This window comes from Balaenoptera ricei, chromosome 9 (genome assembly GCF_028023285.1).
Source record: "Balaenoptera ricei isolate mBalRic1 chromosome 9, mBalRic1.hap2, whole genome shotgun sequence".
NCBI lineage: Eukaryota > Metazoa > Chordata > Mammalia > Artiodactyla > Balaenopteridae > Balaenoptera > Balaenoptera ricei.
Window position 1 is genome coordinate 41,135,210 of NC_082647.1, and position 26,601 is coordinate 41,161,810.

The 26,601-nt window shown below is 39.8% G+C and overlaps 1 protein-coding gene and 1 long non-coding RNA gene across 8 annotated transcripts in view; one reads left to right on the plus strand and one right to left on the minus strand.

Annotated features, from left to right (window-relative positions):
* Window positions 1-26,601, plus strand: part of ELMO1 (engulfment and cell motility 1) — a 783,505-nt gene that overhangs the window by 174,804 nt on the left and 582,100 nt on the right. For 4 of the 7 annotated variants that reach the window (XM_059933593.1, XM_059933602.1, XM_059933595.1 and 1 more), the window contains 3 exons: window positions 16,272-16,401; window positions 24,330-24,477; window positions 25,256-25,324. The gene's annotated coding sequence lies outside the window, so the exon portion shown is untranslated. Of the gene's footprint in view, window positions 1-16,271; window positions 16,402-20,843; window positions 20,904-24,329; window positions 24,478-25,255; window positions 25,325-26,601 lie in introns of those variants that run through there. The other 3 variants (XM_059933596.1, XM_059933599.1, XM_059933603.1) reach the window with 3 other exon arrangements.
* LOC132371880 (uncharacterized) overlaps window positions 1-26,601 on the minus strand; it is an 83,406-nt gene that overhangs the window by 28,370 nt on the left and 28,435 nt on the right. The window lies entirely within an intron of this gene.

The window sequence follows — 26,601 nt, forward strand, 5'->3', positions numbered from 1 at the left end:
GCCCTCGATTGAGCTTATTCCTTGGCAAAGCCAAAGTGGTTCAGGTCACCAACGGGTACTGAACATCTGCCATGGGAGGCTCAGAACAGAAAGAGCAGAGGGTGCAGGGCAAACGGGAGCATGGAGGTGTCCAGAAAACAAGGGGTTGAGTCCCTCCTTCCCAAATTTCTGACGAAATTTTAAACATGCCTTCTTGGTGACTTTACCAAGCTGTTAGAAGAATCCAGGAGCAGGAAAGATGCATGTCTCTCCCTGTATACCTCCTTACTCCTCTCTTTCCCATCTTCATGGCTTACCCTGTGGCTAGTTGAATATTATTCTGTCCCATAGCTTCCTCGTTTTGCTGTCAGGAGGATCCAATATGATAAGGTGTATGCCAGTACTTTGTAAACTCTACTAAATTACTAGAAAAGCACCGTTCGCGGGTGTGGTATTAAGCCTGGTGGAGGCCATCCACGTGCTTGTTTCAGTGTCCTCACAGGGTGTGCACCTCAGTTACAACCATTATCCTCACCAGCACCAGCAGCAAGAAATATTCATCGACCTCTTCTGTTATGCCAACCTCTACGCTTAGCACAAATGTAATTCTATCTAACCTTTCAAACCACTCTGCAAGGTAGGTATTATCACCTCCATTTTACAGAAGAGGATGTTAGGAATTTCGTCCCTAAATAAGATGCTTTGGGTGAATTAGGTATATTGCTTTCTGGAACCAGGTATTTGAACGTTGCATGAAGTAACTTTCTTGGTTAAACTATATCCTTCAAGGAGTTAGAAGAAAAACAGTAAGGACAGGTGCTCTTAGGGAAAACAAGTGTTTAACAGGGGCCCCTTAACTCAGTCCACAAACCCGTAAATCACAGAAATATACTACAAGCATCTCATGTCCCCTCATCACCATGAGCATGGACAATTCCAAGACAAGTTGCTCTGGGAAGGTCATTTGCAGCCAAGTCAGCCTTTGGGGGAAGGAGAACAAGCTGTGACTTATGAATGCATCAGACCCAGGCTGGGGATGACATGTCACCCCTGTTGTGTCAGACTCTACTTGGTCCCTCCCTGGGGCCTCACGTGCCTCTACTCTTTCCCTGTTTTCTACCCCTACTTCCTTTTGTGTCCTCCACAAATCTCATTACCAATGAACCCAATATTGGAACTTTGTGTTTAGAAAAGGCATTAACAATGATGGTCCTGTTTAGTCACGGAGCCAGGTACTGTTCTAAGCGATTTACATGTACCTTGTTGTCAGATCCTCACCAGTACCTGTGAAGCACTGTTCGTCCCCATTTTACAGATGAGTGAACTAAGACACACAGAAGAGAAGGGACTTTCTTAAACTCATCCTGACTTTAAAAGGCAGAGCTGGAGTGGGGACCCAGGCAGTCCAGTGTTGCTGCTTTAGAGACTATTTCAGTCATCTTAAAAGATCATTTTATTCTGGAAAATCCCAAGTATCCAGGAAGATGATAACTGAAAATGTGGTAATCAGTGAATATGTCTCCGGAAAGTCAAGCCATTGTTCAGCCTAGAACTGGATTACAAAGGAAAAGAGTGGCAGGGCCTCACTCATAACAAGAGTGGTTTTAAAAAGAAAGATGAAAATAAGAGTGAGGGATGGAGCCAAAAGCAAGAGCCCCAACCTGGAAACCCAGACACCTTTCAGAAGTCCAGTGAGAGCTACTATGCACAACGTGAGCATTTGGTGTGGAAACTGAGCTAGGGCTTTAGAGCATCACCTCGTTGGGTGTTCCCAACCCCCTGAGAGGGAAGTCGTTTGCCAAAGGTCTTTGAGCCGGTGAGAGGGCGAGTTGGGGTCTGAATGCCTTTCTGTGGGAGGCCAGAGCTGGAGCTCTGAACCACTTGCTATGCTTTTCAGAAGGTTGAGATAGAAAGTCAGTTGCAGCTGGCTAGGTGCTGTGCTGATGAAGCCAAGTGTCGTGCTGATGGAGCTAAAGATACGGGCACTGTTCCCGAGGTGGGCAGCTCCATCAACAGAGTAGAAATAAGTGGGGCGTTCACTTGACCAGCTCGGTAAGGACCAATGAAAACCGATGTCCATCCGAGGAAGACCACTCCAGGAGATCCTACCAAGACCAAATAAAGACACTTCTCAGCTTATATTAGAGGTAGTTCCCTATTACATATTAATTATAATGTACTCTCTGGTCTTAGTAAATCAGAGTGGGAAGATAAATGCTATGCCTACAAATCTAATTTAAAATAAAAATGTTCTCTGTAACTCATCTTTGATTCTTATGAGCCAGATTATTGTCATATAAAAGGGTGAGAGTTGATCATATTCTGAGAAATATTGCTTTAAATATTTTAACTAAAGTCCTCTCTAATGGTTTCTTCAACCGCTAACCATTTATTAAGAAACTACAACTGAGTTGTAAATGTCATCAGTAAGCATAAAATTGTTAAACACCAAAATAAATTCTGGTAGGAGCAGCAAAGGACAGTCCTGAATCAGGTTGCTATGCTATTCTCTAGTCCTGAATCTAGTGGCACTGACAGTCCTGCCTGGGAAGCCACCACAGAGTAAGGGCCCACCAGGGAGCAGTGTCTGGGAAATACTCTTCCAGATCAGAACTTTTCTCTTTCCACCAAAATCTGGTAGAACTAGAAATTTCCCCCGACACTGCCAGCACCAACAATGAGAAGGATAGTCTATTTGCTTGTTTTTAAACAGCTAGTAGATTTACAGGATGAGAACATCACCTCTCCAGCAATTGCACAGACTTGTCAAGAGCAAACAGGAACACCAACAACTAGAGTGTTAGAAATGCAGTAGATAATAAAGACTCTGTGACATTAAGTGGGAACTCAAGCCCTTGCAGGGAGAAAACCCAGTGCACAGGATCTAGATGCCTAGAGTCCCATTCTGAGGGCCTCTGAGCTGAGCGAGGCGGTGGCAGCAGCAGAATCTATGCAACATTCCCAGTGCTCCAACATGCTGGCGACAAGGTGTGCTGCTCGTCAACCCTGGAAGCACACCGAAATTAGTTTTCTTTTTGTTACTTGGTCGTTGGCTATACCTGTGTTTAATAAAAGGAACCTCCTGTAGATTCAGTTTGTCTCAACTAATTCTTTTGTCAGTTCTACAGATCTCCAGTTTAGAAACCACTCGGGCACCTTTAAAGAATCTTTCCAAAATGGGGTCGACCCACATGACAATGACTGTCAAGATGCTGGGGACTCGAGTGAGCCCACAGTCTAAGTCAGCAGCCACCCTTCCATTATACTGTTTCAGACAAAAAGTGAGATAATGAGAGATACTTGGGATTCGAGGTCTCGAGGTCAGACATATTAAATGAACTGTTAGGTGCCTGCACCTGTGAGAGAACAGTGAGGAAAGAGTGTGTTCTTTACACCTGGGGAATTTCTTAGCGTCGTAAAAGGTGAGGAACTGCATTGGAGGACACGGGTTGATTAAAAATATCAATGCAGTGAAACTTTGGAATCTGGAAATCCTAGACTCAAATCAAGCTCTGCCACCTATTAGCTGTGATCCTTTGTGCACTTTCGTTATTTGGGCTTTATTTTGAGCCACAGGGTCGTAACAGTGAAGCACCTGCCAGGAGTTGCTACACTGCTTTTCTATCTATTTGCCACTTCGTTTATGTTGACTGCCTGTCTCCTTCCCTTGCTCCTCAAATATGTACTAATTATATTACTCTGTTTCATCTCCCCTCATTGTTACTTATATATGCTTTTACTATTTCTTTATAAGTATTAAAAATTAACACCTGATTACAAATGGACAAACACAATATGAGGTACTTAGAGTAATCAAATTCATAGAGACAGAATGTATTTAAAATAGTGGTTGCTGGACTTCCCTGGTGGCGCAGTGGTTGAGAGTCCGCCTGCCAATGCAGGGGATGCAGGTTCGAGCCCTGGTCCAGGAAGATCCCACATGCCACGGAGCCGCCGGGCCCGTGCGCCACAGCTGCTGGGCTTGTGCTCTAGAGCCCGTGCTCTGCAACCCCCCGCTCACAGCAACTGGAGAGGGCCCGAGCGCCAGCAACGAAGACCCAATGCAGCCAAAATTAAATAAATAAAATAAATAAATGTGTTAAAAAATAAAAAGTAAAATAAAATAGTGGTTTCCAGGGGTTCTGGGGCGGGGGGCAGGGTAGGGAAATGGGGAGTTAGTGTTTAATGGGTATAGAATTCCAGTTTTACAAGATGAAAAAAGTTCTGGTGATGGATGGTGGTGATGGTTTCAAAATGATGGGAATGTACTTAGTGCCACTGAACTGTATACTGGTTAAAATGGTACATTTTGTGTTATGTATATTTTATCATAATTTAAAAAATAGAAACAGAAAATAAACACCTGACTCACTCTGAGATACTTACCTACAAGGTCCACCAGAATAGAAATATTTGTCACATCCAGACCCACCTCAACACTGTCTTTTGGGAAGAACTGAGGTGGGAAAATACACACGCTCCCCCCTCCCACCCCCGCCCCGGCAAAGAGGATACACACAGTACCCAGCAGAGGGCAGAAGAGAGTCAAGGAGGCATTTCGCCTGGAATTTTGGTTTTGTGATCATTCTTTCTTTTCTAATTTGCTGTCTTAAATGTTATTGTCTTTAAAAGTGAAAGTCTTTCTAAGACAACCACATTAGAGGACAGAGGATAAACAACTCTTCCACTGAGTTAAATGATCACATCATTTAAGCTATCACATGGAAATAACTGCTCTGTGCTGGGTTTTCTGGTGGTACCAAGTTCCAGCTTAACTAGTCCTTTTTGTTTTGTGTGTATATCCTGTACCTGGATTATTTTACAAAGTACTCTATGAATAACTGTACTGGTGTTCGCAGAAAGGACAGTAAGAACTGCACTAAGTCTCAGTGGAAACACTATTGTAAAATTAATGGGATTCAGGTATTTAGGTGTTTTCTTTCCTCCCAGCTGAGCTACACTGCCATAACCAAATACCGTAAAGGTGCTGCCATTCACATTCACTTTAACTGAGAAAATAGCTTTCTCCTTCCCTTGATTTTCTCCCTACCTTGATTTCCTACAACACAGTTACAGTTATCCTTGATGGGCAGTAATTACTTAGGGGAGATTGCTTTCTGGCTTAAAAGGATATTGCTGTTTTATTATGTTAAAACACCAAGGGAATAATTTTCAAGGAAGAGAGCAGCGTTTTTATGACAAGGGTTTTCTCACTTCTCTCTTAAAGGAAGCCGAACGCTTCGCTGTGGCATTTAAGGTTGCGGGTTGTTTTTTGACATCTGGTTTCAAACAGCCTGGGAGTCGCAGGGCTGGCATGTGGATTCGAGAGGAAGGTTTTGTTTAATGACGATGAGCATTAGCTCTCGCCTTCTCCCTTGGCAGCTGCTAGGCATCGTGTTAAAACTGGCGGCAGCAGCAGTAACTGCCCAGGCAATTATGGTTCTTCCTTTTCTTCAGGTAATTTGGATGCAGATAGCTTTCTCTTTCCTGCATTGAATATGATTCAAGTCCCAAATATCCGTTATTATTTCACCTGCCTTGCAACGGGAATTGTAAGCGCTCTGACAAATGATTTGAAAGACTGTCTAATTTCTGTAAATACCTCTGCTGGCTGTTAACTTGCAATTTTATAACGTCTAAAACATTCTGAAATTCCTCTGTGCATACCCCGAGTGAGCTGACAGCCACGTGTCCCCTGCATCAATTCTGCCAAAAAAAAAAAATTAGAGAGAAAAAGAAAAAGAACTATTTTTCTCTTTCTCTGGCAGTGGAAGAATACTGCTCACAAAATCCCGCTTGTGTGAACAATGAGCCTTTTTCTATAGAATAGAAATGATGGGGGAGCCCATCCCTACGTGTGCTAGGATGGGCTTAAGTCATTTAATTTCTGTCTTCAGAACATTCCCTTCTCCTTTCTCAGAGTCAAGGTGGAGGGAGAGTGGGAGGGCAAAGAGATGGGAAGCTAGGAGATCAAAAAAGAACTAGACAACTGAACAGCCCTGAGTTCTTTCAGAGGCTGAAAACCCTCTGCGTTGAGCTACCTTGTGTTGTGTGTATGTGAATATTTGTGGCAACATAAAGATGGGTCGATGTTATCTCTAAGCTCAGTTGCCCTTCTGTACATGGTAATCGCTTGGTTTACAATAAGCTTCAGGAAAACCCACTTTCATGTGGAGCTGACCACATTTAGGAGCTCTGTAAGAGCTATTTTCATAACCTTAAATCCCGAATTTCCATGAGGAGAATCTAAACAAATTGTACAGACTAAATAAACATCATTGTGGTGAAGGAAAGGCTCCAATATGGAAATCATGGTGACACATGCGTTGGCAGGAGCTGCATGCTACAGTAAAGTAAAATGTAAACAGCTTTCCTTGATAGAGAATCCCATATGGAAAATGTAATCTGGCTGTAGAATGTAGACCACATAAAACACCATGTCTCTGCACTGAGTGGTAAAGCTAAAGAAGACAGTGTAGGGACGCTTGTGTTCATCCAGGCTGCACCAGAAGGGTGAACTTGTCTGTTGAACTCCGTTGTGGAAGGTGGGTGCCCAGCTCCCCAGGGCACACTCCACTACAGCTCAGGCTCACAGAAGGGTTTGTTTCCTTGGGTCACAACTAAATTCATCACAATAGAGACTTCGTCCTTCTGACAAGGGCTGTGGAAAAGGATCTGAATCCATATTTAGTGTGCCCTATATGCCAGACACTATAAAATTTAATTAAAAATTTAAAATAAAAAAAAAGTACAGAAAATAATTTAACAAGCACTGTCTCCAGATTAACAAATGCCAATATTGTATTCTCCTTGGCTCAGATCTTTGTGTGTTTGTATAAAAGATGCAAAATATTCCAGCTAAAACAGAAGCTCCCTTTGCTCCCCTCCTGAGTCCTTTTCCTCTCCCTCCCTCCTTCCCTGAAAAGGTGCTGCCCTGAATTTGGTGAGTATCATCCTCCTGTGGATATGTTAACAATGTTACCTCATTTATTCCTTCTAGCAACTCTTTGAAAAGGATATTATCCCCATGTTACAGATGAGGAAACTGAGACCCAAGGAGATCAGTATTTGCCTAGGGTCACACAGCAAGTTGGTAAAAGAGTTGAGGTTCAAAGTCAGGTTGATCTTACACGAAACCTGTGCCCTTTTTACTGCATCCTACATCTAGAAGAGCTGGTCCTGTTCCTCACGGCAACTGAGGACCACAAGGACTCTTCCCAGCTGAATCATTTCACCTCTCCAGATCTTGATTCATGAGCTTTACTTTATGATTCCTTAATGGAACTATTTTCAAAGTTGTGCTTTTTTGGTTTGTAAAGCCCAAACACAAACCCAACTGGGGAGGGGTAAAATGGGAGAATTACACTATCTTATTATATGCATGTGGACCTCCTATCTAATATTAAATACACCGCTGGTACATGGTTGCCTTCCTGAGGGCTAACTGTACATCCCATATTTCATTGGTTCCATGCCATTAGGGAGCTAACATCTACCTTAAAGATTTGGGAAAACTGAATGGGCTAAAATATGAAACAACTTATCCCACTTACTGGCACCGGGTAGTGCTCAATGAATTGTATCTAAAGGAGTGATTACATATATCTAAAAAGGTACAGATCTACTGCAAATTCTAGAAAAATGTCAAGACTGGATTTAAATATATAAAAAGATAAGAATCCGATTTATGTTATGTGCTTTTTACTACAGTAAAAAAAAAAAAAGAACAATCTGATTTGAGCTAATGGTGTAGGGGTGGAAATATTTTCCTCTACCCTCTTAGGTTTTGTACTGGGGATCTGCAAATTAAACAAACTTATAGCTTAACAAGGAATGCACCCAAAAGTGGCTCCCTAAGCAGCTAAAAATGGGAGTTTATATACCTAACTTAATGGCAGAGGAAGAGGGGAAGGAGAGAAGAATATTCTATGAAATGAACGAATGGTTTTCTAGGGGAACAAATGAGAGATAAGAAAGTTTGTGATAATGTCTGTTTATGCAAATGGGAGTGGTCTTTTCAGATTTTTTCTTCATGGCTATAAAGCTCCCGGGGTAGGGGATTCTTGGCAGCCTCACTCCCAGAAGTTTCTGCTTTTCGTGGTAAAGGAAGGCTTCTTTCTGCATCTGTTAGATCTAAAATGTCTTTACTAAAATAATCGTCATATCAATTGTGGGCGTCTGAGTGGGTCTCCACATTGGCATTAAAACCCTTCCCCACCCCTATATATTAAATAAACGTGCTATAATGTTGTTAGGCAGATTTTATAAAGTTTTAAAATAAAGTGATATCTTCTAAGCTGTTACTGTGTAAACTAAGACAAAGGAAGCCTTTCCAATCCAGGAGAAAAAAGTCCTAGCAGAGTGTAGATTCAGAGACCATTGCAATGGTGAAAAGAGCCCTGCATTAGTAACCCAAGACCTTGTCACAGGAACAGTGTTTACCTCCTGTGTTCCACCGCCCAAGGGTCTGGGACCTGCTGGTCCTCAGTTTTTTCACCTATAAAATGAGGATGATAATAATGTCTAAGTTGCAGGTTTCTTTAAATATGACCTATGTAGGTTGAAAAATCATTTGGCTTATAAAGGCTCATTTATGTTAGATTAAAACATTTTAAAACAGTATGATCCTATAAATAAGGTGACAGTTTATTCATTTAAATCAACAGAGATGGGACGGTGATTAAACTTGAAAACTTAAAAAAATACATATATATATATATATATAAATAAATATAAGTATTCACCTCCAGGGAATGCCAAGCTGACATTCACCCTTAGGCGCTCTGATGGCTATAGTTTAGCACAACGACAGTCAATGCTGTCATTTTGGAGACAAAACTGTTTTTAAAAAAACTGGAGTCAAGTAAGAGCCAGAGACCTTACTGAAATAAAGCAATAGCTACTTAAGGATATCCTTGAGCACGGTGACCTTGCAGAATGCAATTGTTCTTACAGAACGTTGTGTCCTCAATACTTCAGCCTTTTTATTTTCCTGGCTCAAGCCAGAAATGCTAACCTCTCCATCTATCCTAGAATCTCTGGCATGTTTATGGATGGAAGATGGCTGACCATAGATTCATTTTTGGTTTGTCAATCTTCAGTTAGAACTGAAATTTATCTGCTATTTTAAGCAAGATTTTATACGCTAGCCACCTACCCTCCCCACCCCAAACACACACGCACACTTCCTGTCATAAAGAGTCCTCCCCAACCTCACAGGTTTATCTGGAAAAAAGTGAAGCAATCGTCAGCGTAGCTATTAAACACTAACTTCAGAATTGCAAGGTCCAAGTGGATATAAACATCAGTATAAAGTATTCTATGTGCAGTGATTTTTAAAAAATAATATGCTTCTAAAAATTAAGCTTTTCATGTGGAAATTGTCAAATAAATAGCTGTGCTCATTTCTAAAGGGATAAATAGCTCCAGGATTTCATTATTTGCTACAAATTTTCAAAAGAATTGATTAAAACTCACATCTGGCTAGCAGTCCCTGAGAGACTCTCCTATTTTCCACTAAAATACATACAAAGTTGCTTTTTGTTTGTTTGTTTTTAAATGTCAGTCATAAAAAAAATAAAAGAACCACTGTGTTCAAACTCCTTTCATGGTCTGTCCTTTCCCTACTTGCACTTTCATCTTACCCTTTTCCTTCTTAATGAAACAAACTTCCCACCTATTATACCACGTGATCTTCTATGCCTCAGGCTCACGTGCCCCACCTGACTCCAGTTCTTTGAATTACTGTTTATTCTTCAATACTCAGCTCAAACACTGTCTCCTCCAAGACCCATTGTCCATTGAATGACTTAAAAACCGAGTCTTATGGAGTTCCAGAGCATTCTGTAGCAGTAGTTCAAAACCCTCTTCACATTACATTGAAGCTATCTCTTCCCCTGTCTGTTTCTGCTCTGTTAACCTAAAACATTATAAAAGAGCCAGTTATTTTACCCGCAAAACAGGGTTTACTTGGGAGCAGCAAAGAATTGCAATCCTAGACACGTATTTATGGCGAACCACATGCATGTCAGGTTTAACAAAGGAGAGGAGAAGGGGAACTGGGAGAGGCTGTTATAAACAAAAAGTTCATTGGAGGGAACTGGGAGTTCAAAGTATAGTGGTTTTTTTATTGGCTGAGCTATTGCCAGGCAAGGAGAAAGCCTTTCTTCTTCCTGCTGGCGGTAGTAAAGTAATGTCACTTTCTGCCAGAGCTCTAAGAAGGTATATGTCTCCCTATTGGGATCTGTACTGACACAAGCAGTAGGTGCATGAGAGCTCCCCCTTCTGGCCTCCCAACTACATTTTCATGAAATTTCCCTTTTAATTTTCACAGCTCTCACTCAGCCGAGGTCTTCAGGACAGAGCTGATGTGCTGTTTAGCAATTCCTAACTCAAGGTTTCACCATGAAATGATTACTTCCATTTTATAATGGGTAGTTAAAATGTCATTATTCTCAAATTAACAGTAAACTATGTAGTTAATTACAGAGCACAGAGAACAATGGTTCAGTTGTTCCAAATTCATGTTTAACATATGCATGCACATCGTATGTGTGTATGTGCACAAAATACTTCTGAGTTAAAATAACCCATGAAACCAACGTTTTCTAAAGCAAATTTCTAGAAACATTTGTTTCATGAGCTACTCAATGAAAAAAGGAAAGTTGAAATTAAATATTCTGAGATATCCTACACTAAGAACATTGCAGACATTGTTGAACACAATGGTTCCAATAGTTATCTGGCCATGACACCAATTTTGTCAAGTACACTTCTGAACATTCAGAGTAAGTAGAGTTCTGTGGACATACATTTTGAGAAATGCTGCATGACTTATTCTAACCAGCCAGTTGCTAATGTGGCAGACAGGTCAGACCTAGATGTCCCAGCACAGATGGAAGATTTTTGTTGGAGTGGACTATGCTTTTACCATAGCACAACCAGAAGGAACAGACACATTCCAAGTGGTACTCTGTTGGAGGACTATCCATCTTATCTTTTCCAATACTAAAAATTCTGCTCTGCTTTCACAGGCAGTCCTTCTAATTCAATGAATAATGTTTTCCCCTTTTGGGGCATGTGTAAATGGATTGTTATCTATTTTGAAAAGTACCCATCTGTGACAACAGTCATGCTTATGGGTGGCAGTTAATTGAGACAATTTGGGAGATGATGATGACTCACAAACAGGAGGGAAGAAAGGGCAGAGAGGCGCCCCCTTTCTTTATAATATCATATTTATTTTTAATATCATATTTTCATATTTATTTTGTATTTGTGTATAGTATCATATTTGTAATATATTTTCCATTTAGGTGTTTTTTAAATTAAAGCAGAGTTTGGGGAGTAGGTACCAAAATGCACTCCTAATTTACAATTTTGGGTGGAATAAGGACAATTTAGCTTCTCCTACTTTATTCATGAAATCTTAGCACAGGAAATGCTACACTGTCATTTGTTTGTGGCTTCATCTTCAGCACAAAATTAATTTTTCTGCCTGGTGTCATTTGTCAAACAGTCTTTTTTTTTTTTTTTTTAATTATTTATTTATTTATTTATTTATTTATTTAATTTATTTATGGCTGTGTTGGGTCTTCGTTTCTGTGCGAGGGCTTTCTCCAGTTGCGGCAAGTGGGGGCCACTCTTCATCACAGTGCGCGGGCCTCTCACTATGGCAGCCTCTCTTGTTGCGGAGCACAGGCTCCAGACGCGCAGGCTCAGCAATTGTGGCTCACGGGCCCAGTTGCTCCGCGGCATGTGGGATCTTCCTGGACCGGGGCTCGAACCCGTGTGCCCTGCATTGGCAGGCAGACTCTCAACCACTGCGCCACCAGGGAAGCCCTCAAACAGTCTTTTAAAGCAGTAATTTCCCTGCATCCCTTACAAAGGCAGCCCATCTTTAAAACCACTGCATGCCTACGTCACGCAACAAATTGTCACTAAGGAGAAGGAACATGCTGAGAGTTATAACGCTGACCAAGTGCAGAGCAGATAATCTCTCTGACCATCATCTTATCACAAATGCAGACTCAACTGTTAACTTTGGTAATAGTTCAGAAGGTTAACACTCTGCCTTATGTCCCACGAAGTAGGCATAACTACATTATACATAAAATCGTACATGTGTTGAACATACCAACTATACAGAGGAGCCCAGTGTACCATAAAATATACATGTATCATATACAAAATGATGAAATGCCAGTCTAAATATTAAAGAAATTTTACCCTAAACTGAGTGTTTGTTCCAGCAATAATAAATAATTTACAATATTTGATTAAATATACATTTGCTAAATGCTTAGGATTTAAAGATGCCATAAGGAAATTACAGGGAGTCCATATCTTTTTAAAATGTTGCAGAGAAAAGTCCGGTTTTCAAATCCCTACCTAAAGTAGCATTCAGATCATTTTGCATTTTCAGGAGAACCTGTAATTACCACCTTTCACGCTAGGTGGTGTACTCAAGAACAGAAAAAGCTCTCAAATGGATGAATACATTTGATTTAGCAAGGTCAAAAGAAACAGAGAGGATAATTTTAAACTTGGAAAGAGGTAACCATCTTATAAAGCATTCCAATATGTTTGATAAAGAAAACAGACTGAGAGACAATCAGAGAGGTATGGAAAAGTGGTTCAAATAGTCTTGGGGATACCTCTCAACAGGGATTCTCCAAGAGTAAGCCACCTACCACCAGGAGAGTTGGTTAAAACACACATTCCTAGGGCACACTGGCACACCCCCAAATTACTGCATCACACTGGTGAGGATGAATTAGAGACCTGAATCTGTCTAGTAGTAAGAAACCCCAGTTGGTTGACAAGTTCTTGATGTTCAGAAACTTTGATTTCAGCTTCTTATAGCTCAGAGGTCTCCAACCTTTTCGGCACCAGGGAGCAGTTTCGTAGAAGACAATTCTTCCACGGATGGGGTGGGGGGGGTGGTTCAGGGGTTAATGAGAGCGATGGGGAGCGATGGGGGCGGCATTTCGCTCGCCCGCCACTCACCTCCTGCTGTGCGGCCCGCGGGGTGTGTGGGAGGTTGGGAGACCCCTGCTATAGCTTGTATCTTGAAGATCACCTGTTGCAGGTTTCACTCTAAAATCTCCAGATGAACTTTTGCTAAGTTACTATCACTCCAAGAAAATTCAGAGTGGCAGGTTCAACCCTGTATGTAATAAAATATTTGGAAAGCAGTTTGAGCTTTGTAGAATGGGAAAAATGTGTTTTATTAAATGCAGTGAAAATGAATCTCTTCTGGGAGGAATGGGTGGTATTTATATTAGGTATTCAAAAGTCGAACCACATTGATCCGCCTTTCGAAGTAATTACATTGATCTCTGGAGTTGAGAGAAATGTATTGCTTATTCCCTGTGGATATTTTCAAAACCTCTTTCAAAAAACCAAAGCAGTTTTCTTCCTCTAGTCTGAGTCACAAAGGAAAACATCTTCCTGAATTGCAGCTAATTATCGTGAGGAATGTGTGTGTGTGCACACGCGTGTGCATGTGTGTTTGTGTGCTCTCTAGAGCCTCCTGAAATGAGTTTTCTGGGTTTTATTTTAAATGAGAATTTTTTGGTATAGTCAAAAGCTTGCTCTTTTAAACTCAACCTGTTTTAAAATATTTTAAAATGGATAATATACTAAGATAACCCCTCCAACTTCAACTGAGTATACAGAATAAAATATAACCATTGCATTAAGACTTAGCACAATCCGTGTGAAAATATATTCTGTACAGAGTTTGAAGTAGTGGCTTCTTCAGGGCCCACTGAGGACTATTGTCCCCTACAGTACATGAACCCAGGCGTCTTTGCTCTTTTTTTTTTTTTTTTTTTTTTTAAATTTTATTTTTATTTATTTTCTATGGCTGCGTTGGGTCTTCGTTTATGTGTGAGGGCTTTCTCTAGTTGTGGCAAGCGAGGGCCACTCTTCATCGCGGTGCGCGGGCCTCTCACTATCGCGGCCTCTCTTGTTGCGAAGCACAGGCTCCAGACGCGCAGGCTCAGTAGTTGTGGCTCATGGGCCCAGTTGCTCCACAGCATGTGGGATCTTCCCAGACCAGGGCTCGAACCCGTGTCCCCTGCATTGGCAGGCAGATTCTCAACCACTGCGCCACCAGGGAAGCCCTCTTTGCTCTTTGAATGTTTGTACCTACATTGTATGGTTTTCTTATTTTTTCCTTACTTTCAATTGTTATTTCATGTCACTATCAATACACCAAAGCAGTAGGGAGGACTCTTTCTATTTCTAATCTGCAGAAGTCTTGGAAGGCGATAACCACATTTAGTTTGTTAGAAATGTGTGTAGAACAAGGAGAGTAGGGGTCCAGTGGAGTTAAGGAATGCTGCATTAGTGAAGTGGCAGATACTTCGCAATATCTACTCTGCCAATGCTTTCTAGTTATTTTCTCATTCTTGATTGTTTTTCCAAAAGGTGAAACTGCAGGTAGTTGAATTGTGGGTAGTTGAACTATTATTTCAAGCAAATCTTCCTAATCTACTTTACTTGTGATTATAATCATAATATTTCTAGAAAAGATTTGTGGCCCCCTCCAATTATATGTCTTCTTAATAACAGTAGAGCGTATTTTCTTTCTTAAATAAATCTAAATATGCTTCAGAGTTTTCACTGATAAGAAAGCATATCTGTATTATTTTCTAGGCATATATGTATATGTGCATACACACATATAAATGCACATATGTGAGTGTGTATTTAATATGAGGCAGAGTGAAAAAGGAGCTCATTCTTCCACTTTGGGAAATGACTTCACATGCCTCTGCTTTCTTTGAGTTACTTTCATTGCTTAATTATCTTTATCAAGGTCACTAAAAGGTAGAACTGCCAACAAAAGCAGGAATAAGGGTACTTTACAAAGGATCAGTACACCAGGACTGGACCTGTTTGTCTGCTCTCTCTGGGGCAGGATAGGGGAGTTGCTGAACAAAAGTAGCCATTTCCCAGAACAAACAATGGCATTCTCTGTGACCTGGAGCACAGCTGGCAACCCTGGATGCTCAGACGTAACTCCCTCCCGTGCTGACTTTTCCTCCAGCCACGTCTACAGTGCCAGCAACTCAGACACGTTGAGCACCTTACTGTTTCTTTTTGATTTTAAAAAACATTTCTTCTCATGGAAAAAAATTAGCATTTTCTTATTATTTTTCTTTTAACTAAAGAACAACTTTGGTAAATTTATGAATCTCTAAATACATGGAGTTTGTTTGTTGGGACTTTTATCTGGAATTACTAAATACCCACGTGACCAGGTGCTCCAGGAGGGTGAAGACAGGATTTGTTTTGCTCAGCATGGTCTGTCTAGCACGGCCCAGTGCCTGGCACACAGTAGGCCCACGCTAAACATTGTTCATCAACTGACTGATGATAGTTACAAACAGAAACTCATCTGTGGGTGGAGATTAAGGTTAGCCATTACAGGGATCAGTTGGATCACAACATAAATGTGATTTTTTTGAGTGTCTCTTACTGATTTATTTCCTCTTGTTCCCCTCACATAGCTTTGAAAACATATTTTGAATTTCATGAGGAGCAAATGACATGTTCCACTATGCCATCTAAAGTCTCCTTCTCTGAATTCAGGTTTCATCTTAAGTGTAGAAAAAGTGATACAGGCTCACTGTAGAAAAAGTAAATACAGAAAAGTATATTTTTGAAAATACCCATAATCTCACTGGCCAGAAATAACAACCACTAGAATGTTTGTTGTTTCCCTATATTTTTCTGTAGTTACATCTTTAATTTATATCTACATTCACATAATTGGATATTGTAAATATAATTTCATATTCTGCTTTTAAAGTTAATGTTATTTCTTAAGCATATGCAATATCATTAAAACCTCTTTAAAAAAGCATAATTTTGATAGCCATGTTGTATTCTACCAGAGAGATGCCCCATAATCAAGTTAAATTCATTTTTCTATTGTTGAGCATTTAGATCATATGGAATATTTTATCTTTATGACCATCTTTGCACATAATGTTTGTGAACATAAGAGTACTTTCTTGGAACACATTCCTAAAAATATACTTGATTATTTTTAAGGCTTTTGATTAAGTATTGCCATATTGCTTTCTGGTTTTATTACAATTAGTAGATTAAACTTCTATCAGCAGTGAATGAGACTCTAATAGTAGCTGATAGCAGTTACCTTTTTTGTTGAAGTCTTATTATCTGCCAGATACCATGCTAAATGCTTTACTTGTATTATCTCATTTAACTTTATCTATAACAATATAAACTAGGTATTATTTTATACCCATTTACAGATGATAAACTGAGGCACAAAGAGGTTACATAACTTCTCCAAAGTCAAACAACCAGATTTTTGGACCCAATGATCTGACACCAGAGCCCTGGCCCTCACTATACTGAAGGAATCTATGGCAGCATTGAAAGGTACACCTTATATCCAGTATTTTAATTCTTTGCTAATTTCATAGAAGAAAAAACAGTATCTCACTGTTGTTTCTAAGTTTCATTATTTTAATATTAGCAACTTTATGTGCTTTGCTGATATAGTTATTCAGCCAGTTGTTTTTCTTCCAGTGTGAATTGTGTATTTCCATCATTTGCTACTTAGTGACTTTTTTTTTGAATATAAACTTACTAAGTATTAAAAATATTCTCATTTGTCTGTGCCTGTGCCTGTTGTGGCTAAATACGGTTCCTGTTTGGCAGTTAATTGTATTTATGATATTTTGGATACATGAAACTTCTTCATTTTTAAGCAGTTGAATATATTGATAGTTCTCTTTGTGATTCCTTCCATCTCTTTTATGCCCAGAAAGTAGTTCCATATCCAGATACCAGATTGATGTTAACTTAGATTTTCTTTAAAAACTATGTCCTTTCCTGGAAAAGGAAAATCTTACTGATAGCCTCGGGTTTCTTCTATTTGTCTGAGATTGCACTGTTAGAATCAAAGTGGAAACAAATATTTTCTAATATTTTTGGTACTCTGAAAACACAGTTCATAGAAATTTCAAGGTAGCAATTTTGTCTGCCCCTCCCACCCCTCCCCGCCAAGAAGGGGAAAACAAAGAAAGCATAGGTACACATTGCTGATGACAATCTGATACAAAGGATTGGGTTTTGGTTCCGGGCATTCTGTTTTGGTGTCACCAACGTTGGTTCCCCCTTCCTGGCACTGTAATACGCTTGGACTGGTTCTCGGTATAAGACACCAAAAGACTACAGTTACTCATGAGGTGTTACTTTTAAAATTTAAGCCCTAACAGGATGTAGTTCTAATCAGAAATATCTGCCTTCTGAGCTAGATCACTGTAGAGTAGTCTTTGTTTACAAAGCATCACATTAAATGGCAACAAAGCCTCCTAATGCCACAATTAGGGCTCCTTTCATTTTGCCAACACTATTTGCTGATAATTTTTCACATAAAAGCTTTGATATAAACCACTTTTTCTTCATTCTACTAACTTGTATCAACATATTTGGGAGTATAATATTCTGTTTAAAAAGAACATATTTGGGGGAAACAGTGCAAAGCTTCTTCATCCACTCTAAAATCTAAGCCTAAAATTATTTACATGCAATTTTCAGTGATTTATTAATTAATTATCAACTAAAGTAGGGCTGATGTTGAAAAGGGTAGATTTGCTATTGGTTACTGATGTGCCAGGAAAAGAAAACCTATAATTATAAACAAGACACAGGCAACCATGGTAACAGAGAGATCTACTTTTCATAACAAAAAATTTTCACAAACAACTAATGTTCCTTAATGTTTGACTAGTTGTCACAAGCAATTCCAATGGCCTCTGTTACATTTTTTAAGAAGTTAATGTCTAGATAACTATAGATCTAGACCCATTAACTTCAGACTAGCTATATGGACCTGGGTTTTACTGACTTTAGATTTTAAAATCCTGCAACTGTTTTTTGATCCAATTTTAGACTATTCTATAATGTAAGTAACTTATCAACAAACAGTCAATAATGTGGAAGTTACACAGTGATTTATAACGCATTATAGGATAGTGAGCAATTACTCTTTTAAAATAATAACTGTAATGGGAATCAAAATGGTTTTCCAAATATAATGAACAGTCACTCTCATCCAGCTACTTTTCATACCACAAGACTAGAAGATATTTCACAAATTATCTGGACCAGCTTTGAAAATAAATCCAAGAAACTGAAGGGAATAAAAATCACTTCCCAGAATACCCTAATGAGAGATAATTATTCATAGCAACAGCTAAAATTTATTGAGCACCTACTAGATGCCTGAGAGTTTCCGATCAACTGACATTGATTTCTCAGGTGCTATGTTGTCCTCATTTCATGCATAAGAAAAATGAGGCTTAGAGAGTCAAGTAACTTGTTTAAAGTTAACCTTCGGGTAAGGGGCAAGCCTGGTACTTAAACTTGACCTGTCTGAGTTCAGGATTCAAGCTCCTAACTCCTATGTAATAAATAAATGTCAACCACATTTTGCCAACCCATCCTACGTACATGACTATTAATGAGGCTGACTCTTCCATCCTTCCCTAAGCTTCATTCAGCCAACATAGTGTTCAAGATATCTGGGAAACTGGGATCCCACAAAAGATGCCAGGAGTGACCCAATTAGCCAAGACCACTTATCTTTAAAGATAACTAAGACTGTCTGAAGGTCTCTTATTTTTGGAATAAAGGACCCCGCCTCCCTCAGAGTAATGCACCACCTTTTACATAGAATTTTTTCTGTGTGGGAATAGAGTTCAAGGTGGCCCGGAATAGCTTTTAATGGGATCCTTTTTTTTCATGACACATGGAATGTCCGTGTGTGACTACTTTATAGCCATTCTTTAAGCAAATAGTGGACCAGAACTCCAAATACTAAGTGTACCTCTCAGGCTTTTTGATGCCCATTCTCTCTTGCCATAAAAACATTGCCAATTTCTTGATTGTATTAAAGTACTGTATTATATAAGATGGTATCATTGGGGAAAGCTGAGTGATGAGAACATGGGACCTCTCTGTACTGGTTTTGCAACTTCTCATCAGTCTATAATTATTTCAAAGTAAAAAAGTTTTAAACTATTGCCAAATTTCCATTTTGCCTGGGAAATGAACTTCTGATTTTTGCAGCTGGTAACTTTCAAGGTTCCCCTTGGGGAATTGGCCATCGGTTTGAAGAATCACTGATGTGTGAGACGGGCACAATTTGTTAGCATACAAGGAACAACAGAGCGTGTCCATAAACCTGCATCAGAGGGTCAACCACATGCCCTTCTCCAGGAATCCAGCTGAGGGCCAGGCTGCCTCTGAAAAGCCTCATTAGAAATGAAAGTCAGCCTGTTGTGGAAGAATCCCAGCTACCTCTGGTGCCACTAACAGCCCTGAACAAGAAGAACTCACCAGGTGACAGGATGAGCCAGAGATTCCTTCCTGCAGGGGAGGAATTAGCTGAACTCCTCGCCTGATTGCTGCCTCTGCATGTTTACTGAAATGTATCAGTTTCAAATCCTGACAAGGACAGATCACAGGACTCCTGGGTTCCAGGAACAGAGTGTGCAATAGAGAGAAAAGCAAAGCAATCTTGCACGGGAGATCAAGGCCAGCCTTGAGCAGAGCCTCAGGAGGGTGCAGGTCCCTTGTCACTGGGGGATGGTACGCCCTGTCACCCAGCAAGTTTACTCTCTGTAAAACGCCTTGAGCAACGCCTTGAGCAACTAGGAACAGTTGCCGAAATAAGACACTGATGTGAAGAACTGAAGGACGCTAAAGGAAAACACTGAAAGATTGGTTCTGGAGGCACCTGTCTGAAATACAATCATTGCCTTTTTTTTTTTTTTTTTTTTTTAAGAGGGAGAGGAGGGAAATAAAGGACTCAGTAGCTTCATCTAGTTAATGAGGCTGATCCTGGAAGTTCCTGGAACTCACTTTGGCTCATCCTGCCCAGAAATGCTGTGTCAATAAAGGTTTGTCTCCAGTCGGTAGTAGAGGAACCTGTTGAAGGTAGTATTCGGAAAAAAGGCTGCAACTTTGAAGAGATAGTTTCATGCTGCACACAGCATGAATTCAGAGATGGAAGAAGATCTGCTAACAGAATCTTGGAAGACAAATGACAGGGCAAGGAATACAAGGAGCTCTCACATGAGCCATTTCACAGGCTGCCCCGAAACTGCCCGTTCGTCTTCTGCCGTCAACCAACTAAAAGCCCTGTTGGCCTCTCTGGAAATAGATTGCTAAATAAGCCTAAGCTTTTTTGGTTTGTAGAATTGGTGAATCAAAGGGGCAGCAGATTTATTTCATGCCTCTAAATATCATTTATAACATGGCTAAGTGGCCCAGAGTAAAACCACAATAAAGGTGATTCATGCAGGAAACCCATTCTGTTGAGGCAGAAATGAAAATCCACATTAAATCACAGTCTATTCTGTGCACGGGGGGAGTTAGATCAAGCCAAGCTCAGTGGATTCCCAGGCACACTGAAGGCTGAATGCAATTGCTTTTGTAAAATGGGTATGTGAGACTCCTTTATAGTGAGAATGCAGCCTCCAGCTCTGGGAGCAGGGGCACCCCTGACCGGGGTGAGCTGCCCAGTGGCCCTGCCAAGTAGGTGTCTGGGACTATATTCCCAGATGGCAGCCAGCCTGGGGATCTATTCAATTACCACAAGTTCCTTGCCAGGAGGTTTTCATCAGCTCCACTATCTACCAAGACAACTGGACCCAGTACAGAAACCCACCTTTGCAAATTGCCCTTAAAGGGGCATCTGTATGACTGAGTCAGGGATGTCCACTGCCTCTTGGCACTTGAACTCAACCGTAAAGTTGATCACCTGAAAAAGCTGTTGATCCTCACCTTCACCTTCCTTTCTTGCCCTGAAGGTCTAAAGTATTAAAGAATGATGTAAGTGCAAGAACGGGACATAGACATAGAGAACAAAGGTATGGATACCAAGGGGGAAAGGGTGGGGTGGGAGGAACTGGGAGCCTGGGATTGATACATATACATTATTGATACTATGTATAAAATAGACAACTGATGGGAACATACTGTATAGCACAGGGAACTCTACCGAATGTACTGTGGTAACCTAAATAGGAGGGAAGTTCAAAAGGGAGGGGATATCTGTATGTGTATGGCTGATTCATTTTGTTATGCAGTGGAGGCTAACACGACATTGTAAAGTAACTATACTCCAATAAAAAATAATGAAAAAAGAAACATATAACCAAAATAAAAAAGTAAAATTTCAGTAAGCCAAAAAAAAAAGAACAGGTCATAGAGCATGTGTGGCGGCCCACTATTTTCCACGTGACTTATTTTTTGTGACATTAAACTCCTCCTAGCTTTTTTTCCTTCCTTCAGCTGGCACCACATTTCTTCCCTTTCTCCTTCTGATATCTATCAGTTCTCACTCCTGGGCATTGGTAATGATCAAGTGAAATGCTTTCTGAGCCCAAATCCTCACTTTTCAGTGAGAAGTTGACTGGGGCTCCATCATAAGGCCTCCAATTATATTGTAAATTAATCAAAAATGTAAAATCTTTTTAGTACATCTGATTTGGGGTTTTCCTTCTCCATTGGTTCTTTCCTTTGCATTAGTAACGTTGCAACTTCACATATAGTTATTCAATCATAGTGAACGATCTCTAATGCAAGCTGGTTGACAGCAAGGGAGTCTGAAATGGAGACAGTCTGTAACTACACACAGATCAGAGTGGTACTGGCCATAAATCATTGGTCCTCATCTGTTGTCTTTACTGAAAGCTGACAGTGGTCATTGTGACACATTCTAAAGGGTGGTCTAAGCAGCATGTCCAGAGCTGTGATAAAGGTGGTATTCCATCCACGATGAATTTAGCAAAGACAGAACCTCATCAAAGCAAAGCTCTTTCCCTGAAAAAAAGGAAAATCTATTAACTTGTTACACTTCTATCAAAAGTGCTGATGTTCTTAGAGGTAATAGTAAGCTATGTTGTCTATTGACAAAACACTTGAAAACTGGATTTAGATGGGAATCGTTGGCTTTCTTCAGAAATAATTCATGTCTACTACTATGCCTGGAAGGGATGTGCTGCAAACATCAGCAATAAAGAAGGCTTATTTTATGGGAAAAGCAATCTGGTAGACTGCAGACAGAACACTAAATTTGTGCGGTCATGCAAATCTCATAAGCATGAACTAAAACATACTGAGTGCATCAATTAACCAGAGCTCTTATTGGATTTTTTTTCCTACAAAAAAGGTTTCTCATCTCAAAACAGTCAGTATTTTAATTTGTTTCCTTTTCAAAGACTAAGGATGTGCTCCTGCTAACAAGCTGCTGCTCATCAAACTATAGGGAGAGAATTAATTTAATGAAGAGTTTCTATTTAGGAAGAAGCAGTAGGAGGAAAGGGCAATAGTTGGAGCTTCCACCAGGCTGGCTAGGGTTTTACATGCTGGAGAAGCAACTGGAAATTTGGATGACAGTTTTCAAAGATGGATGATAAGGAAAAGGTCACTGAAATTGAAATGGTGGGTGGGAAAATGGAGCAGACCAGGATAATGTGGCAAAACTGAATCATCTCATGTGTGTTAAAGCTTTTAAGGAGCTCTTTTCTTTTTGTTTCAAACAGTTTGCTATTCTCCCTGGTGACTAACTGTCCCACGAATGGCATAGATTATTGGCCCTTTTCTTCCACCCAAATCAATTCTAAAAGCAATTTTTAAAGCTCAGTTTATATGATAGAGATGTTCCCCTCAGACCCAAGAAAAATTGTGAATGTGTGTCTTTTGCTTAAGTATAATTTTTTTTAAGCAAATGTTCGTTCCCAAACTACCTTAAAAACAGTGTGTGTATTTACAAAACTAACAAACACTATAGCTTGGAAAATTCCTTTGGCTGGAAGAATGGAGCGATCAGCCACAAATGCTCCTGACTTAAAAGCTGAACCAAATAAAACTTGACAGCAAGGCAAAATATTTTATAGGCAAAGTGACATTTTATAATAATGGAATAATAAATGCAGAAGGGAAAATGAAGCAAGGCTGAAATATCATCTCAGATCCATTGGATGCTAAAGAGGGGTGAATCTCAATTAGACTTTTCCTGTTTTTATTGCACTAATAATTATGGCTATGACTGAAGCACTCAAACTTGGAGAACTCCAGTATTTCTAATCATGGTGTCACATGTCTCCAATCACTCGTCTATATGAGAATGTGATGATACAGTGCAAAAGCCTTGGCAGCATGCTGAAGTGGATGGAAGAAAGTGATGGGAAAATCACAGGAACACTTTATCAAGCACTTCAATTTGGAACCAAATCAAGCAATGTTTTAATCATCCTGATGAACACAATCCAACCCAAAACATCTAGAACTTGACAGAAATCAGATTACAAATGGAATTAATAAAGACCAAGTAAGTTTACTCGCCTGTCTTCATCTTCCTCCCCACTATGAAACTCAACTACCAGAGGTGATTTGGGCCAGTTTAGGAAAATCAGCAAGGGTCTATCGATCACCCTTCTATTCCATAGCACAACAATTGTAAAGAGGGTTAAAAAAACAAAACAAAACGCTGATGTTTAACTCTGGGAAAAGAGAAACAGTCAAGGCTGGTCTTAACACAGTGGTTTTTTAGATCAGGATGAAAAGACAGCTAGGGTAACAAGAAGAGGAAAGTTGGGGTGTGTTTTCACTCAGTTCTAGAGATATGCATCTGCCTTTCTCTAAGTCCTGGTCAAATGTACTTTGGGACAGATGGTAGCTAGACTTATTGTGATGACCTTGTCGAAATGTATATAAATATCAAATCACTATGATGTATACCTGAAACTAATATGATACTGTATGTCAACTGTATTTCAATTTTAAAAAATGAACTTTGGGTTCACAATGGACTCCAGACTGGAAAAACCCTGTAAGTCCTCATTTTCATCACTCAGAAACAGATGTTTCCACAAAAGAATGACCATGGTGTAACACAGAAGAAATAAACCAAGGCAACAAGGAACTCAAAATCATCAAATTAGTAGATAAAACAATGATTTAGCTAAGGCATTTATTATTTATTGATTCCCACTTTATCCAAGGTACTTGTGAGGTGATGGAGTACAACTGGGAAAGACTCAAGCGTCTTATCTCTGGATAGGTGGTTTCATTAGGTCTGGAGTGGGGTTTAGAAACAGGTCACTGTTTTTTTTTTTTTGTTTCTTTTTAACTACTAAGATAATTCTAAGGATCAGCAAATTGGGAACTCATGACCTGAAACAGTGATTATCAATCTCTTTGTTGTCTGGTAGGTCAGAGAGAGAACGGTAGGGAGGAATTAGAGCTGATGCAGAGACCATTGATCATAACTCCAGTCTCTGTGGTTGTAGGACAGCAGCTACAGGGTGTGTTGCTGGGGAAGACTCAGGACTCTTGATTCAAACACCATGTTACTGCTTAGAAGCTGTGTGACCAGGATCAAGTCATTAAACTCGAAGAGGAAATTACACCCACTTTCAGAACTGTTAAGCATTCCAAGTGAGATCATAACAAGGCTCTGCCCAGTGTCTGGTCCATCGTAAGGCTGAGTTTCTGTCCTTTTCTTGCATGTGGCGTACCCTCTCTTTTTTCCCTTTTACTTTTAAAAATTGTTTTCATGTTTCATAGCCCAATCCCAACCCACATTCTCCATGAAAGCTTCTCGACACCCCACTACTCCCACCTCTAAGGCTCACTGACCTCCCTCTTCTGTACTCCTTCAGCCCTCATATTCAGGATCACAAAATCTGATGCTGAATTGTCCTCCAATTACTTCATGAGTATTGCTTTAGTTTTCCTGGCTGGGTTCTTGTTGAGCACTTGGACAATGTTTTCCTCCATAGAGATACAAAAGAATTACTTGTTGGTTGGTCAAAAGTACCTGTTGGGCTGCTGCCTTAGGAGACATCTAAAGAGGGAGGGGATACCCTGACTTTTCTGTTGGCATAATGCAGTCGAGACCTGCCAACATTGCCACCGCCTCTGGTAGGCATTAGTATTCTGAAAAAATCATCAGAATGCCAGTCTCCTTCCACCCCCACTCATTTATTTTGTTGGAAAAATGCAGGTTTTGCATTTTTCCATGAACCAGATTTTACTCTATGCACAGAGTGAATGCAGCGTCTGTGTTTAGCATCCCAATGTGATAATTATGCATTATGCTTACTCTGTGGCTAAATCCTACATTTCTATACTAAAACACAAAGGAATGACTAAATACTCTAGTGTGTTATCTTGCCCTTCCTTTCCATTGTGATTTTTTTTTCTTATCATCCAGATTGCCCCCATGCTGAACCGTGACTGTAAAAATAACGGAGAAATCTCAGATGTGTATATAATTTGAAAGGTGAGTGACAAGAAGAGGGGAATTGCAGGGACATCTGTGCCAGCAAACACATGAGCATATTGGGATGAGGTAGCAGTGTGTGTATCTGTGTGTGTGTGTGTGTGTGTGTGTGTGTGTGTGTGTGTGAGAAACAGTATGCCTATGGAGAAGAGAGATTTTTTTTTTTAATGAGAAACAAAAGCTGGGTTATGTAAGCAGCATGGTTCAAAACGGCTTGTATAGCAAGAATGGAAACACGGTATGAATATTCATAAGTAAAATGGAAGGAGTGTTCATTTGCAAGGAGGAAGTGAAGATGAAATTCTGAATATCATTTGACCACAATTTTATCCAGAAAGCTTTAGATGTGTAGATCACATAATATATCATACAAATTCAAAACCAACTAACCCCATTGCCTAAATTTCCCCCTTCAGCATACTAATAACCAGTTTATTAATATTTCCACATATTACTCAGCCAATTTGCCTTAAACAAATTAGAATTTTGCATCTCTGAAGACCTAAAAGTGAAAGAAGAAAGAAATAACAAAACAAGAACCATATACAAAAATTAACTCCAAATGGATCAAAGGATTAAATGTAAGAGCCAAAACTATAAAACTCACACAAGAAAACATAAGGGTAAATCTTTGTGACCTTGGGTTGGACAATGGATTCTTAGATATGACCCCCAAACATAAGCAAGGTAAGAAGAAAAAATAGATATGTTGGACTTCTTTGAAATTAATTAGGTACTTTCAAAAGACACTGTCAAGAAAGTGAAAAGACAACCCACAGAATGGGAGGAAATATTTTGCAAATCATGTATCTGATAAGGGCCTTGCATCTAGAATATATAAAGAACCCTTTTAACTCAGTAATAACAAGTAACCCAATTAAAAACGGGCAAAGCACCTGAATAGACATTTCTCCAGAGAAGATAAACAAATGGCCAGTACGCACATGAAAAGATGCCCAACATCACTAGTCACTAGGGAAATGCAAATCAAAACCACAATGAGATACCACTTCACATTCACTAGAACGGCAATAAAGGCATACCTTGGAGATATTGCAGGTTTGATTCCAGACCACTGAGATAAAGTGATAAGCTCAATAAAGGGAGTCACACAATGTTTTTGATTTCCCAGTACATGTAAAAGTTATGTTTACACTACACTGTAGTCTATTAAGTGTGCAATAGCATTATGTCTAAAAAACAATGTACATACCTTAATTTAAAAATACTTCATTGCTAATCATCTGACAACTCAGGGTTGACACAAACTTTCAATA